The sequence below is a fragment of the Canis aureus genome, chromosome 13 (assembly GCF_053574225.1).
Source record: "Canis aureus isolate CA01 chromosome 13, VMU_Caureus_v.1.0, whole genome shotgun sequence".
In the NCBI taxonomy this organism is placed as follows: Eukaryota; Metazoa; Chordata; class Mammalia; order Carnivora; family Canidae; genus Canis; species Canis aureus.
The window spans coordinates 62,082,304-62,098,747 of record NC_135623.1 but is presented as its reverse complement, the minus strand read 5'-3'; the positions used below and the strand labels follow the sequence as shown (position 1 = coordinate 62,098,747).

At 38.8% G+C, this 16,444-nt stretch overlaps 1 long non-coding RNA gene across 2 annotated transcripts; it reads left to right on the top strand.

The window, feature by feature from the left end:
• The first annotated feature begins 2 nt into the window (after window positions 1-2).
• On the top strand, window positions 3-15,359 carry LOC144282615 (uncharacterized). Of its 2 annotated transcripts, none has more exons than XR_013351116.1 (4): window positions 3-184; window positions 11,376-11,752; window positions 12,246-12,401; window positions 14,937-15,359. It is a non-coding gene; the product is annotated as an uncharacterized LOC144282615 (long non-coding RNA). The 2 variants fall into 2 exon arrangements; XR_013351117.1 differs by lacking the exon at window positions 14,937-15,359 and adding an exon at window positions 14,274-14,763.
• Window positions 15,360-16,444: the final 1,085 nt, after the last annotated feature.

The window sequence follows — 16,444 nt, the reverse complement described above, 5'->3', positions numbered from 1 at the left end:
TATGGGTCACAGGGTTCATCCCGCATTCCATCAGAGAAAAGCTTTCATAATGGCACGGATACCAGGAGTGGGGGATCACTGGGGACTGATTCGGATGGAGACTACCAGGGGAAAAAGGAAGAGAAGTACTGGAACAAAGGCCTTGCCTGGGCATGAGCAGACAGGATCTAGCACGGGAGCAGAGGTTAGCCCTTGTTAGGTACACAGAGAGGTCACTGATACTGAGTATGCAGATGCAATTGCAGGGAGGTGGGAAGAAGTGGTGGGAGTTTGAGCACATTCTCTTCTGTTTTTTTTTTAGTCTCTCCGTGAGATAGAAAACAAGGTCATAGGTCAAGAATGAGGACGGGGAAAGAGGTTTTTGGAGGTTCACATTTAAAGTATTTTAGTATCTCTCAAGAGATGCAGTGGTCCTGTTATATTACTTGCTTCATCATATTAATAAGGAGAAAAACTGTGGCACTTGGGGGGCTCAATGGTTGAGTGTCTGTCTTTGGCTCAGGGCATGATCCTGGGGTCCTGGAATCGAGTCCCACATCAGGCTCCCCGCAAGGAGCCTGCTTCTCCCTCTGCCTAGGTCTCTGCCTCTTTCTTTCTGTTTCTTTCATGAATAAATAAATAAAATCTTAAAAAAAATAAGGAGAAAAAAACCCCTCTTTTTGACCATTGTTGTATTCTAAGAGGCACAGCCTGAGTTTTAGCAAAGTGAATGGAAAACAACTCTGCTTGTTTTGTTTCATTTTAAATCTAATTTTTTTTCCTCTTCGGTCTTAAGAAATTTTTATGTTTATAACATGGAAACTTTTAGCTGTAAACATACTTTGATTTGCAATCAGATCACTTTTTTACTTCTGTTTCTGGAACAGGATAAAATACAGATAATTTAGTGTGCTTAAAGGAGACTCTAAAATATAAGACATGGTCTTTTCCTAGCTCAATCAGCCTGAGACCCCGTGGGACAAACCTGTAGACTAAATAAGTCAGGTTTACTGATTCATCAAGATGTGGGGGACTGCACATCGGAGGAATTGAAGAGTGTTTCAGCAAAGGAAGAAAAGAAAAGAGTTAAGGATTTTGCAGAAGAGTGGAGTTTAGTGCAATGGACACACAGTAGTGTTTCGATGGGCTCAAAGCAAAATACTGCTGAATGTAAAGGAGCCAACATCAGTCCTGGACTGTGAAATGGTCCTTTCTTGGAAAGACTGTTAAAATAGAAGTAAAAAATAAAATAAAATAGAAGTCAAATGCTATATGCAAAGACCCACTATCTGAAGCCCTGCACATGGCCTGGAAATCAAGGCTGCTTCGCTGTGTCACAACTTCGCTCTTATAGACAAGAGTGGGATGTTTTATTCCTACTGAAACAAGAGTGTTTTTCAACAAGAAAACAGTGTTTTCTTTCAAACAAGAGTGTTTCTGATAGTCTATGATTTTAGAGAAGAAGATTTTTCAATAAGAAATCAGTAAATGCTCCAGTAATTGGGTTCTTATGGTATTTTATGGCTACAGATTTGGGAGAAATATTGTTTTCTGATAAATTTGCACTTAGCTTTACCTACAGTTCCAATTCTGGACTGATGAGTGGTAGAGAAGATTTTTGTTTTATTTTACTTTCTTACTTGATAATATTATAACTTCCTAGCTTAAAATATTGATGTACAAGTTGCTGTTTCTTCCTGGGTAATCTTAGTCAAGACACTTAAAGAGTTTGTACATAATTTCAAAAAACCTGTAGTGTAAGGAAGTTGAAAGAAATCCTCATCAGTGTTTGTTTTTCTCATCAGTGTTTGTATATAAAATTAGACTTCTTTTATTTTTAATTCCCAAATTACAATGCCTCCCACACTATGTTTACAAGACCTCAGCATTCAAGTGTCCTGCAATTATATCTGCCAATCTCCAAAGGAAGCCTCCCAGGTGTTCACACTTCAAGTGTGACATCTTCATATTCTTCCTTTCTTGTTCTAGCTCCCCCAGGCTAACAAGCACTACCATCCAAATAATCTAAAAAAAAATCTCCTGTTGTTGTGACTGATGAGTATGTGGCACCATAGCCATGTTCTCACAGCTACAGCTCACCACAGATGCAGAGCATTGTTGGTTCTATAAGGACCTTAGAGGATGTCTCTTCTCATTATGATATCTTCTTGATCTTGGAGCATTCTGTTCATGCTGTCTTTCAGGAAAGCTGCTTCTGTCTTCAATGCCTCATCTCTTACAAGTAATCCTCAAAACTTATAATAAACAAACAAAAAACAATAACGAAATCAAAGAAGTAAGTCAATCAGTAATAATAATAAAAGAAATGGAATCCATATTCTCATAGATCTAGCTCTGATTCTACCTTACGCAAGGACTCATCAAACCACAACACTTGACTTTAGCCTACAGGTCATCACAATTTCATCAAGAACAAAGGGCTTGCCTTAAATTTATATAGTTAAAGGGTTCATCTGTTGATTTTCTAGAAACAAGGGAACGGTTTGTCTAGGTACTTTAAAGTCTACATCTTTAGAAGATCAATAACTTATTATAGTGCCACATTCAATTAAAATTTTTTACTTAATTTTATTCATCGAAAATCTAAAGTCTCTTGATTCCAATCTTAGCCAGGATATCCTTTTGCATAAATAATCTTTAACATGCCCTCCAATGAACATTTGTGGCCTTTTATACCTTGCTAGTTGGCATGACCATGTGATTTTTCTTAATAATGTTTCAGAGGGTGAATGTCAACATAATACTTATGGTGGAATGACACAGGAGAAAGGTCATTGGAGGTTTTGATGAGAATCACAGAAAGGAAAAAAAATACATGATCTCATTTATATATGGAATCTAAAAAGGTCAAACTCAGAGAATCAGAGAAGCACAGTATAGAATGGTAGTTGCCAGAGCCTGGGGGGCAAGGAAAGTGGGGAAATGTTGGTCAAAGGGTACAAACTTTCAGTTGCAAGATGAGTCAGTTCTGGGGATGTAATGTGAAGTGTGATGACTACTTAATAATACAGTATTGTAAATTTGAGATTTGCTGAGAGAGATCGTAAGCATTCCACACCACACACACTCACAAAAGGTAACTGTATGTATGATGATGGATATGTTATAGCTTGATTGTGTTAATTGTTTCACACGGTCTACGTATATCAAATCATCATATTGTAACCTTAAATATATACAATTTTTATTTGTCAATTATACCTCAATAAAGCTGAAAAAACATAATAAAAAGAATACATGAAGGTGAAAAACTTAACACAGGCAACAAATCCAATACGAGCATAAAATGTAGTTCCTTTAAGTTTTGTCTTTACTAGCTTTGATTTTTCTCTCCACTGCTGGTAAGAAGGGAGGTTCACATTTAAAGTATTTTAGTATCTCTCAAGAGATGCAGTGGTCCTGCATTAACTTTAATTTAAAGCTTAGTCTAATCTGTTCACTTAAACAGAAGCTTTATCTAATACTCAGTCTCTCTCAGCAAATAAAAGCCATACAAATAGTGCTCAGTTTTTGAAATAACCTCCCCACACCTGTTTTTTTCTCTCCCTTATGGTGTCCCTGTGTATGGGGGGAGAGTGTGGCTTATGGGACATCATGAACATGGAAGAGTCAGAGTCCTGAGATGTTACATCTTATGCATCCTTTGGTTCCCGGGACTGTGTCCCATTTCATTTCAGTCTTTTCTGCTGGCATCCTTGACTAAAGTGTAACTTTTGCCTTTTGCTTCCATCACTTAAGGGAAACTGTCAAAATCACCAGTGGCAGCCGCTTTGCTAAATCCAACAATTACTTCTCTGTCATTATTTATGTTACCCTTCAGCAGGATCTGTCACAGCTGATTTTCCCCTTCTTTTTGATGTTTTTCATTGATGTGGCTTCCAGAACATCACATTCTCCTTGTTTTTCTCCTATCATCAGAAGGCTCCTTCATCAATCTGCTTGGATGGTTTCTCATTTCATCCCTTTTAATATTGGAGTGCCCCGATTGCTCTTCTGAAATCCAGTAGCATATTTTGGATAGCTTACCTGACATCATCACCTAAATGTCTGAAAGAAAACTCAAACTTACCCAAACCCTGCCCTCCTCATAATCTTCCCTTTCTCAGTTAATGGCAACCTCATTATTCCAGTTGTTCAGATCAAAAATCTTGGGATCTTGAGGCTCTGCTTGTCCATGACTTTGTCTCTCACCCAATAGGGGAGAGACATAGATCAGGATTTTTTGCTCTTGAGGTCTTGCCCCTAGGATTCCAAACCCTTTCTCTTCTCTTCTCTTCTCTTCCAGTGTCACTCTTCTAGAGCACATAACCATCTTAAAATGTGCGTGATTGTTTTGAAAACTGGAGTTCTAGGTGATCTTAGGGATAAAATTATATATATAGGTTACAGTTAAGTTTGCAGTTTATAGTCCGAGGTGACACATATTGTACCCGATATTGTGCTGATAGTTTTAACAGGTCACATTTCCTTGGCCTTCTTTTGGCCCTACACTGGGCCTCAAATTCAACATGTTTAAAACATCACCCTTCCAGTAAAGGACATTGATAGCTATGTTTGCCCTTGGAATAGTACTTCCATTCTTCTTGGACTGTCCCTGTGCTTCCTCCTTGAGCTTCCTTGAATGCTGCTATTTTCTTACCTGAGTCTACCTCACTGGCCTCATTTGATTGGTTCAGGGAGGTAAACCCGGCCCATACCAAGCCAACCACAGTATTTCAAAACCCTGGTTACAAGTGATTGATTTATTATTTTATGATCCTAAGTGGGTCAATTAGAATCCTTTCTAGAATTTTTGAACTCGGAAGCACAGAGTAAAAGGCAGAGAGTAAAACTGTCTTTTACTCTTTGTGCTTCCGAGTTCAAAAATAGGGATAAAACCTTGTTTAAAAATAGAGATAGAACCAAGTTCAAAAATAGAGATAAAACCTATGAAAAGAAAAACTAGGGAGCTGTTGTGGCCACATTTCCAACAATGTAAAGAAAGTGGTCTGTAGTGAGAATGAAACCAATGCCCAGAGAGGCACAGGTGAAAGGTAGAGGACTAGTGATATTTCAGTCCCTAGATCTAGTTTTCCTGAGGCCCGGTTGTATCTCTAGGCTTTTGGAGGTATTAATGGAGAATCTTATGCTTTATATTACAGAGACCCAAGGCTAAGTAGCTCAGGGGAGAAAAAAGGAATTTGTTTTCTTATATGGTTGGGAAAGAGATTACAGTACTAACATGATCAGTGAAATAACTGCATTATACAGGCCTCTATTTATGCCTGGAACTGACACTTTAGAACCACTGGATCTCTTTATATCCATCTCTCATCTCTGCTTGCCTCAGCGTTTGAGTTGGTCTCAACTGAACTTCATGCAATTAGGCTTTTTCTAGGTTGCTGAGGAAGAGACTTGCAAGCTGCTCCAGTCTTTCATCCTTCCTAAATGGTATACCCAAAGATAGAAGCTCTAGAGGAAGGTCTCTGCTATTTTAACAAAAAATCTCATGAGGGCTCAGCTCTCAGCCAATTCAGATTGGCTCAGCTCATGTCTTACGACCACCTCTGAGCTAATGACTATGGCCAAAAGCACAGGGTGCTCTGATTGGCTAGACCCAGCTCATATACTACTTCCATGGGCGTGGGTAGGTCAGACACAGCTGTACTCAAAACAGGAAAACCCTTATTATAAGGGATATTAAAATTTGTTTTAAGAAGGCAACACCATAGCTATCACAGTTTACTACATTATTGTTAGTTTAATCCTTTCTAGATTCCCTTAGATCTAAGGAATCCCTTAGATTCCAGCAAGAAAAGCCATTTCCTCCTCTAATCCATTTGAGTTATTTTTTCTCATTTGCAATCAGGAGTCCTGATGAATACACACTTTCTCATCTTGCTTTTTCTTCTTAGGTGCCTATTTCCCTGAATGAAAGTGTTTGCTGGACATGTGGGGATCCTCTTCAATTTCTGCCTTTCTACCTCTCCATACCCAATTAAATATCCTATGTGAGTTCTAACTCTAAAATATTTCTAAAACCTACCTCATTATCCCATCCCTATTGTCACAGCCGTTGTTCAGGCCTTTGTCATCATCTGCTTCATTTGCTCCCTTAATTAGTTTTCTTACTTTTAGTCTTGTTTCTTCCCATTCTGTCTTTCACTTTATTGTGCAAGTAAAATGGTGTCATTTCCCTGAATAAAATTTTCTCTTGGCACTCATTGCCAATAAGCTAAAAGCTTCCTGGTGTTGTGTACAGGAGCTTTTGTGTAGTGTTGCTAAGGTCCCGTGGTGTTCACGTCTCAGCATCAGTTCTTACCTGTGTATCACATTTACTTGGCTGCCATATTACCTTTGTCCTATTCCTTTCAGGTATTGCTTGCTGCCCTGGTCCTAAACTCCAATCTCATAATTGTCTTTTATTTGGTCTTGGGATGCCTTGATAACCTAACTCTTCCTGCCTTTATTATTTACCAGATTCTCAAACCTAGTATTATGCATAAATCTGCTTTTAAGAAGTACATAGATCTTTACCCAACCCAGATACATCGCATTAGAAATACTTTTTAAAATGCTTTTTAGAGACTCAGAAGCAGATAGTTTGGAGAAGCACTCACTTGGCAAACGCTATGCTTGAATCTCTCTACTGCCCACTATTGAAGTCCTCTGGTTCCTCTTTTCTACTTTGACTGGATTCCTCTACCTGAGGAATCCTATTCCTGAGGCTTCTGATTGGCTGAACTGTCCTGGAAGTCACTTCAGGTTTACATCCTGGTCATCTCTGCCCTGCACCCTTGTGCCATCAACTAGGAATCAGCTATTTCAGCCATTGGCCTCTCCTATAGTTATGTAGCCCCTTCATTATTGAACATTCTTGGATTTATTGTGTCTATTCTTGCTTTACCATCTATACTTCAACCTCTAGTTCAAGTGTAAATTAGTTTTCCCAACTAGTTTGGTTATGTCTCCCATCATAAATTCTCCTCCTCATTTGAGAGCCCTGAATTACCATTGCTCGATATTCACTAGTACTTTAAAATTATTGTAATGGTTCCAATTAGTGCTGTGCTTTAGCTGAGGGCAAGTTGTGTACATCTTTTCCAAATTCCATATTCAATAAAATTGTGTTGTTTGAAATTGGCTGTGGTGAGATTATATACATCACAGAAATCGGCAAATACTCAGAACCTGCTACACCCCCCCCACCCCTGAAGGACTGGTAAATGTTACCTGCATACCACTATTTCCAGTGGAAAACCAAGCTGTGGGAGTCTTGGTAACAACCTGGAGCACCTGGTATAACCCTTGTAGGTAAAAAAATGTGTATTAGTATAGACTAATAGCATCTGGGAGCAAAAGTGGACTGAGCCTGGACAGTTAGTAAGTTAAAAAGGAGAGAAGTAAGCTTCTAATCCTGTTCCAAATCCATTCCACTACTTCACTAATCCATTTCAGTTAATGGCCACAACATTCACAAGAACCTTGCACAAGCTATTTAAGCAACGTGCGTAGCAAGTCCCTCATCTATAAAATGGGAATGCTAATAGCATCTATCTCATAGGGTTATGAGGATTCAGTGAGCTGCGGATTGGCAAAGAACTTAGGACAATGCCTGGAACAATCATGATTTCCTGAAACAGTATATAAGTATTTAAATAATTGTGCAGGTCAAAACCCATAGAAACAGCCTTGCCTCCATTCTTTCTCTCATACTTATATCCAAACTGTCAGGAAATTCTCTCAGCTTGACTACATATATCTCAATCTGACCTCATCTTATTATCTCTACTGTGACTGATGTGGGAAATAAAGGCAAAAGAAAAATTAAATTTCCTTACTACCTACAGTCCATTGAAAAGTCCTTGAAACAGGCAGAGTGACCTTCCTCTAGCAACTCAGCTGCCTCAATGTTACTACTTTGCTAAGAGCAAGAGGCAATGATAGCCCAACCTCCAGGATCCTGGAAGTCTACTTGAACATATAAAAATTCCTTTGGGAACTTTCTTTATCTCTAAACCCCAAGACACATGTTGGCAATTATCCCCCAAGCATATGGCCCACCAGTAGACGTCCTGAAGAGTCTCATGATTGGGTTTTTACTAAAGAGTAATAAATGGCTTTTTCCTAACGATAGCTAGGCCCCTCAGAATCCTGGAAACCTTGTTTCCAAAATACCTGGGAAGCTTACACTATCCCTAACCTCTTCCCAACTTGAATGTATATAATGGGCCCTCCTCATGACCCCAGTGCAGCCTTTTCTGCCCACAGATTCTGTCCCCATGCTTTAATAAAACCACCTTTTTGTACCAGAGACATCTCAAGAATTTTTTCTTGGCCATTGGCTTCAAACCCTAACATCCTTCTTTCATTATGACTGCCTTGGATCAAGCCTATATCATCTCAATCTGAATTACTTTGATGGCCTACAGATGGTTTTCTGGCTTTCACTCTTGTGCCCCTACCAACCCCCCAGACTATTCCTAAAATAACAATCGGAGTGATTCTTTTCCATCATTTTTAGACCATGTTCACTTTTTAGCTAAAAACTTTCCAGTGGTTCCCCATTTCCTTAGGAGTAATAGCCAAAGTCTTTACAATGGCTCCCAGGTCCTTGGCCCTACTCTAAGCTGCCCTCTGACATCTCCTTCTGTGACATTCCCTCACTTAATCCTGTCTAGTCTTTCTAGCCATTCTTTAATGGACTAAGAGACGAGAGTATAGTAGGGCTATGAATAAGAATGGATGAGAAAGCAAGAATGGACATTGTGAATGAAGTGGAGGCAGGTGTGGAGGGTTGAGTTTAAGTAGTACAGGGCAAAAAAGAGTCAGTAGAGTAGGAGCAGGTCAGGAATTTTGTCCAAAGCAAATCAAGTAAGAACAGGATCTGTACCCAGCCACTTGGAAATGGGCCTAATATGAAGGAGCCAAGAAAACAGCCCCAACTAATACCCTGCAGAGAAACTGGAAAACTTGAATGCCCTGGAGTCCTAGGTAGAAACAGGCCAAGTGTGGGCTGGCTTTTTTGTAGAAGTATTCAGTGTGAGAAAGCCTATGCATGTCTGGACAAAAAAATATTTCCATACCTGGTGGTATGTAGAACACATTCCACTAATAATATTGACCTGCCTCTTTTCTAGAAAAATGATGGGAACTGAATGTTCTTTGGGAGCAGCTGGAATGGGGCTAGGATGAGGGCAAGGGTTAACACAGCAAAGAACAAAACTGTGGCCAAGAGAACAATTGGGAGAATCAGCCTTGATCTAGCTCATGGACAGGTTTCTTTTTTTTTTTTTTTTTTTTTTTTTTTGCAGATAGAGAAGGCATAGACCAAGAGCAGACAATACTGAGTGCCATCTTTAAAATATCATCTTGGTAGGGCCAGGATTGTAAACCAAACAAGCATATGGTTAAAAATAAAACAAATTAAAAAAGAAGTCTTTTGCTTCTCCAATTTAAAAGCATTGCACTAAGAAAAAGATCCCAGAAAGGAATCCATTGGAATCCTACAACAGAATCGGGGTGGGATCCTGACTATTGTCTTACAGCCTGGCTTCATCCCCTGATTCTTATTTTCTGGTGCTTCTTTTAGTCTATGGACCCCATTTCAATACCATTCATGTATCTTTTTTGCTGTATTTCTCCTTCATGTGCTCATTGTTATCTCTTTGTTTCTAAGGTTTGTTACCTCTTACAGTCAGCTGGCTATGCCTCGTCTACTCACTACTCACTTTGCTTGGGTCTCTTTGCTTTAGGTGCTGTTGATACCATTTGATCTAGTATTTTAATTTTTCTCTTGCTGCCCTGTTGTTGCCTGTATATACCGACCGCATCCTGGTTTCTTGCATTCCATATCCTTGGGTTAACCCAGATTACCCTGATACATATCCATAGAGATAGACTGTGTCAACATCTCACGGCAGGATAGAAAATTCCATCATACCACATCTGTCCACCAAATAAAAGATTCTGGAGTGCTGACAAGGTCCAAGCTTGGTTTTACACTATGAAAATCGGGTCCAGCTGAGAATTTAGGACCTGGTGATGAACTGTGTGTGCTCATATGCAGTCGATGCTGTTGGTTTCCCATATAGTTTCCCACTAGCCAGTGTATCCTTCCCCTAGGTGCTGAGAGTACAGAAGCTAAGGCTTAGATCTACCACTATTTCAGAGAATCACTCTTGGGTGTTGGGAGCTGTCTCAGCCAGAGATACTTGGGAAATTATTCCTCTCTTTCCCAATCAGTCTACCTGCATTTGATTCCAAACCTCACCTTTGGTGTAGGATGGAGGTGGAGAGGAAGCATCCTATGTAATCACTGTACATGGTTCTCTGAGAAAGGTTAGGTGTCTGACTTTGTGCTGAATGGAATGAGTGGTGCCAATTAAAATGGTCTTGCTTCCCATCTTAAAATAAAATTCACCTTGTGACTTGTTTTTTTTTTTTTTTTTTTTAGTCATTTCAAACTTGAAAACCTTCCTCCAGCTGTGATTAGGGGATTATTTCCAGATGAGAGCTCTGATACATCTCTTGGACAAGCTATCAAGCTCATACTTCATCGGGTATGCCTTACCCCAATAATGACTTGTATCTTTTGAGGTATGATAGCTCCAGACTTATAAAATACAGGTAGGAGGTAGTATGTTAGCCCCTCACATCAAATTGCATTGATGTGAGGCTCTAGAGAGAGGTATTGGATTCTGTTTCCATGGAAACTGGTTCACTGCTCAAGGGGAAAACAGGACAGGAATTGAAGTCTGTGTTAATAGCAGCTCTAAAAATAATCAGTAATGTGTTGAAACAAAGTGAAACACCCAGGAAGGAATAGTAAAAATTATAACCACGCAGGGTGGGATGGAACAATACAGTGTTGTGCAAATATTATTACAACTACAATATACTTTAGGAATTATGGAATGGTTGATGACAAATACATTTCTGAGGAGAAACAGTTATTTCACTTGTTCATTCATTCAGATGACTATTGAGTACTGATTATATGTCAGCTCTGAGGTAGGGCCTGAAGATACAGAGATATGTCAGGATTGTCTCTATCTTCCAGGCTGTCATGGCTTTATAAGACAATGGAAAAAAAATCCACTACAGTTATAATGGATGTTTTGTTTGTCTACCTAACGCCATTTTGTTTTGCACTGTGCAGCAGCCAGGAGATAAGGATTTGTGTGGGATGGATATCACCACATCCGGCTCCAGAGGCAATTCAGAGTCACTTACAACAGTGATTATTTCAGCAATAAGCACATAACCAAGGTGTAAACCTATATGACACTCTTTTATCTATAGTGACTGCCTTCTGCGCAGAGCTGAGAAATCTTGTTTGATGGCTGTGAGATGCTTGTAATCTTTTTTTAATTTAATTTATTTTTTTTACCTAGATGTGAAAGAGGGATCATGCAGAGTCTGTTGCTTCTTCAAGAAGCCACCTTGTGATCAGAAGGAAAGTCAGCCAAGATACAGCTGAAAGGACCACAGAGAAACTTAGCCAGACATGACTGAACTGGGTGGAAGCCACTCTGCCTCTGGATGTTGGAGTGAAACCAGCCAATAATATTTCTTTTTGTGGAAACTTGAGTAGGATTTCTGTTTTTTTTTTTTTTTAATGTTGTTGTTGTTGTTGTTGTTGCCTGAACCCAAGAAGAGCCTCCAACTAATTTCAAATGAAAATACCATTGGGATGAGTGGAAATAACGGCAATAAGTAGAGGGAATTATTGGATGTACAGAGGAAGAATAAATCAAGGGAAGAAGAGGAGGTAACAACTGACTTAATCTTGGGAAAATGAGTGCAAGACAATCAAGTTTCCTGTACTGTGAAGTAGAGAGTTCAATTTTTTTCTGTCAGCATAGTGCCTGCGTGTAAAACTCTGTTACTGGCAAAATGGGTGTCTCTTAACCCAGGCTTCTATGGAGATGTAGCATGAACCCAAAGAAGCTTCAGCTCAAGTGCCCTTCACTTACACTTGCCCCTTTGGGCCTGGGATCATATAGCAGCCCCCCAGCTGCACATTAGCATTCTGGCTGCCCCAACCTAAAGGTCATTCTCTAAAACCTGGTGGTGTCTCTGGGCTGTGGGCAGGGTGAGGGTGGGCTGATGGCACCATTGCACTATTTCTACATTTTTCTGGCTTCTAGTTAACAAGCCCTAGTAAACCCCATCAGGTACCTGGACCTTATATTTGACCTCAGTGATAATGGTAGGAACTTCTTTCTGTTCTCATCTCTGCCTTGAACACTATGGCTCTCTAGAATAGCATGTCTGCAGCCTGAAAGAGAAAATAGGCGAAGTATGGCTGAGCTAGACCAGCTGCTCCAGAAGCCACGTGTGTGCATGCAAGTGTGCATGTGTGTGTAAATTATTCCACAAGGTATACATATACAAAATCATCACATCTTATACTTCAGGTATGTACAATTTTGTCAGTTATACCCCACATAGCTGGAGAAAAAGGCGCTAAAAAATCAGAAATTGTATGAGTCACAAAATAATTGCTAAGGTGAAGGTAAAAGAACAGGAGTTTTATGGTCTTAGATTCAGTGCACAAGTGCTATTAAAAAACCGTAGCACTCGGGTGCCTGTGTGGCTGTCAGTTAAGCGTCTGCCTTTGGCTCAGGTCATGATCCTGGGGCCCTGGGATCGAGCCCCATATCCGGCTCCCTGCTTAGCTTACCCCTCTCCCTCGGCCCTGCTTATCATGCTCTGTCTCTGTCTCAAATGATTAAATAAAATCTAAGCAAAACAAAACAAAACAGTGACACCAACAACAAACTAGATACGAAAAATACTCTGCAATTGAAAGTTCCATAATCTGAATTTCTGTCCCTGCTCTACCTCTACCATGAAGCAGCCTGAGCAAGTGATTTACCGAGAGTTACTTTTTTACATTGTCAGTCTGTTTGGCAATACGGAAGTCAGCAAGAAAGATTTAAAAATAATTTAGTTAAGAAAACATAATTTTAAAATGATAGAATGATCTGTATCTTTGAATAATGCTGCTGACATATAAAGTAAAGAGGAGAGAGAAACTTGTACCGTGAAAACATCACCTAATCTGAATTCAAGAATTCTGATTCCGTCTGTGCATTATCATGCCTTTCTTGGGTCATTTGTTTATACAGTTGTTGATCTGCTTCCTCTCTAAAATCAGGGTGTTAACGTCAGTTTATCTCTCAGACCTCTCCCAGTTCTAAGATTCCACTGTAAAATACAACTATGCCTCAATTATTCAAACTTTATATTGTTTCCTTTATAAAAATGTTTATAATAATCCTTCCTGAGGTTCATAGTATTTCCTGAATCTGAAAAATCAAGGCTGTTTTTTTTTCTTCAAATACTGCTTTAGTCAGATTCTCTCTCCTTTCTTTCTATACCTCAGATTATTCTTGTTTTAAATCTTTTCTCATAACCATGTCTCGTATATAGTCCTTTCTGGATTTTCTATTCTTTTAACTGTCTTTGCTTCATTTCATATGTTTTCGTTTTTGTTTTTTTTTCTGACCCACCTTTCAGTTTACGAATTCTCAGCTGCATCTATTTTGGTTTTTAGTAAGTTGACTATGAGGTGTTTATTGGTAGTTTTCTTTCACATATCTTTTCTCGATCTCTGTGAGTTTTTTTTTTTTTTTTGGAACTTTGAATTGATGTCTTTTGCCAGTTTGAAAATTCTCTGTCATTATCTTTTCCAGTATTGTTTCTGCCATATTGTCTTTCTCTCTTCTTCTGGACATCCAGTTGTACATTAGATCTTTGAGCTGTGTCCAATGTGTCTCTTAAACACTCAGTTTTTATTTTTCTCCATTTTACTGTCTGACACTTAGTTTTTATATTCCCTAGAGACCTGTTTCTGGTTTACAAACCTTGCATTTACTGTGTCCAATCTGCTTTAGAAACCCAAATAAATACTTTTTATTGCCTATGTATATATTTTTTATTTTTCATATTAAGAATGTCCATTTGATTCCTTTTTATAGGTCCCAATTTCCTACAAGTGAGATTTTCTCACTTCTCATCTTTTTTGTTCACCTTTGCTTTTTTAACTTTTATACTATTATATACTAATCTTAGTGTTTTAAAGCCTGAGTCACCTGTGGATTCTTTCTCTCTCTCTTTTTTTAAGAAAAATCATTGTCTCTATTTTATAGGTCAGGAAAATAAGATATTTTATGGAAAATGAAATCCATTTAATGGTGTGTAATACAGTTACAGGTCTTGAAGTAGAATTTGGTGTCTTAACCATCATTTCCCACATTTTAAAAAGATTTCTTTATTTATTTTAGAGAGAGAGACAGACAGACAGACAGGAGGAGCAGATGGAGAGACAGATTCTAAAGCAGACTCCCTGCTGAGCATGGAACCTGATGCGGGGCTTCATCCCATCACCCTGAGATCAAGACCTGAGTCAAAATCAAGACTCGGTCACTTAACTGACTGAGCCACCCCTTTTATTCCCCACATTTAATCAATAAACATTATTACTCTTTGGAGGATTCAAAAAAGTTGCCCTATTAAACATACTGAAAATAAACATTAAACACCGTTAAATGATGAGTAGCTCTAAATCTCTCTAACCTCTTTGCATTCATTAACTAGGACTCCAGAGTAAAAATAATTATGATTTTCTATTTTTTAAAAATATTTTGACTGGATAAAGTTTCCAATTTTGGAAAGAGATAAAAACTAATACCATGTGGTTTTAAACAGAAATATACCTTAATAGTCTTTACAGTATCCACATGACTGTTTAAAGTATAAACACATTTATCCTAAGACCTACATAGTAGGTAAAAGCCTTTTTTTTTTTTTTTTTTTTTTTTTTTGGTAAAAGTCTTTTATAAAGACTATAGCACACGATAGTCATGTGGATACTGTAAAGATTACTATACTTGGTGAAATGTCTTGCCTTCCTTCATAATTTCTTTAACCTTTTTTTTTTTTTACAGTAAACAAATAATCTTCTAAAGTCTGAATCTTGTGAATACAGGTCATTTCCTGGTTAAAGCTGGAGCACCTCTCAGCAGTGAAAAATGTAATGGGCAGTCATTTTTCCCCTGCTTTCTAACGTATAATCCAAATAAAGTTTATAGAAGTTCAGAGAGAAGGACAAAATTTTCAAGTCTTCTTTTACAGATTTTATTTACTTATGCCAGCCAAATTTCTTCTGATAAGAAATTTTCAATTGCCTTTGGGGGAGATGACCACTGGCAGCCTACCACAGGGGCCATTTTGGTGCAGGAGCATGGGAAGAAATCTGGCCAAGCCTGGGCTAAGAGAAGTCTGGTGTGCAGTGAGGTGTGCTCCCAGGTGCCAAAAGTGGCCACATAGCATTGGACTGGGCTTCTCCAGGTAGCCATGACAGCAGCACTCCTGCTTCTATGGTGGCCATGTGGTTGAGGCCTGTATCTTTTTATTTCTTGCCTTTTCTCTTCATATTGATCATTTGCTTTTATTTTTAGTATGCTTATACTTTTCAGTTGCTTTTCAGATTATAGATGATAAACTGTAGAGGCTCTATATGATATTCTCCCAAAAAGGGTTAAGATTTTTAGTCAAAGAGTTACAGTGAATGATCTTGATCCTGTCAAGACTTGTTTTTCAGTTTTGTTATGCCTATTTTGGTTCTGCCTTGACTCATAGGGTTCAGGCCTGAAGTTTCCTCCATCTTGAATATCAATCTTTTAACACCCTGGTGCTGTCTGGTTGCTAAAATCCACCTCAATTCTTGAGCTTCTTGTCTGCTGTTTACCACACTTCTTCAGGATTGCTTTGCACATTCACAGCTCAGAAGCTGACCAACCATTCGATGGAAATTTGAATGCAGAGTTTTGAGCATTCCTTTGAATTCCAAAAGAAAAGTTTTTTTTTCTCCAATATTTTGCTCCTCCAATCCCATCTCCTTTGGTATCCCCAAACTTATTCTTTGACTCCTCAGACCTAGGAGCTTGCTTTCTTCTTGAGCTCTTTCCACTCTTGCCACAATTGGGAAAGTGCCCTCAGGAAAATTCTGAGGTGAATGTGGAGTACATCTTGTGTGCTTTCCTTGCTCAAGGATTCTAGTTGCTCAATGTTACTTGAGCTGGTTTTTCAATGCTTTCAAAGCACTGTTTATGTGCTTTCCCAACATCTGAAGTTATTTTTGGTATAAAATTTAGTTCAACATAAGCTACATTATTAAGTCCAGGGCCAAAAATCTTATCCATTAAATTTTAATTGCATTAATTTGTTTTATCATCTCAGAATATTCTTTTTTTTTAAATTTTTTTAAAATTTATTTATGATAGGCACACAGTGAGAGAGAGAGAGGCAGAGACACAGGCAGAGGGAGAAGCAGGCTCCATGCACCGGGAGTCCGATGTGGGATTCGATCCCGGGTCTCCAGGATCGTGCCCTGGGCCAAAGGCAGGCGCCAAACCGCTGTGCCACCCAGGGATCCCTCAGAATATTCTTTTTA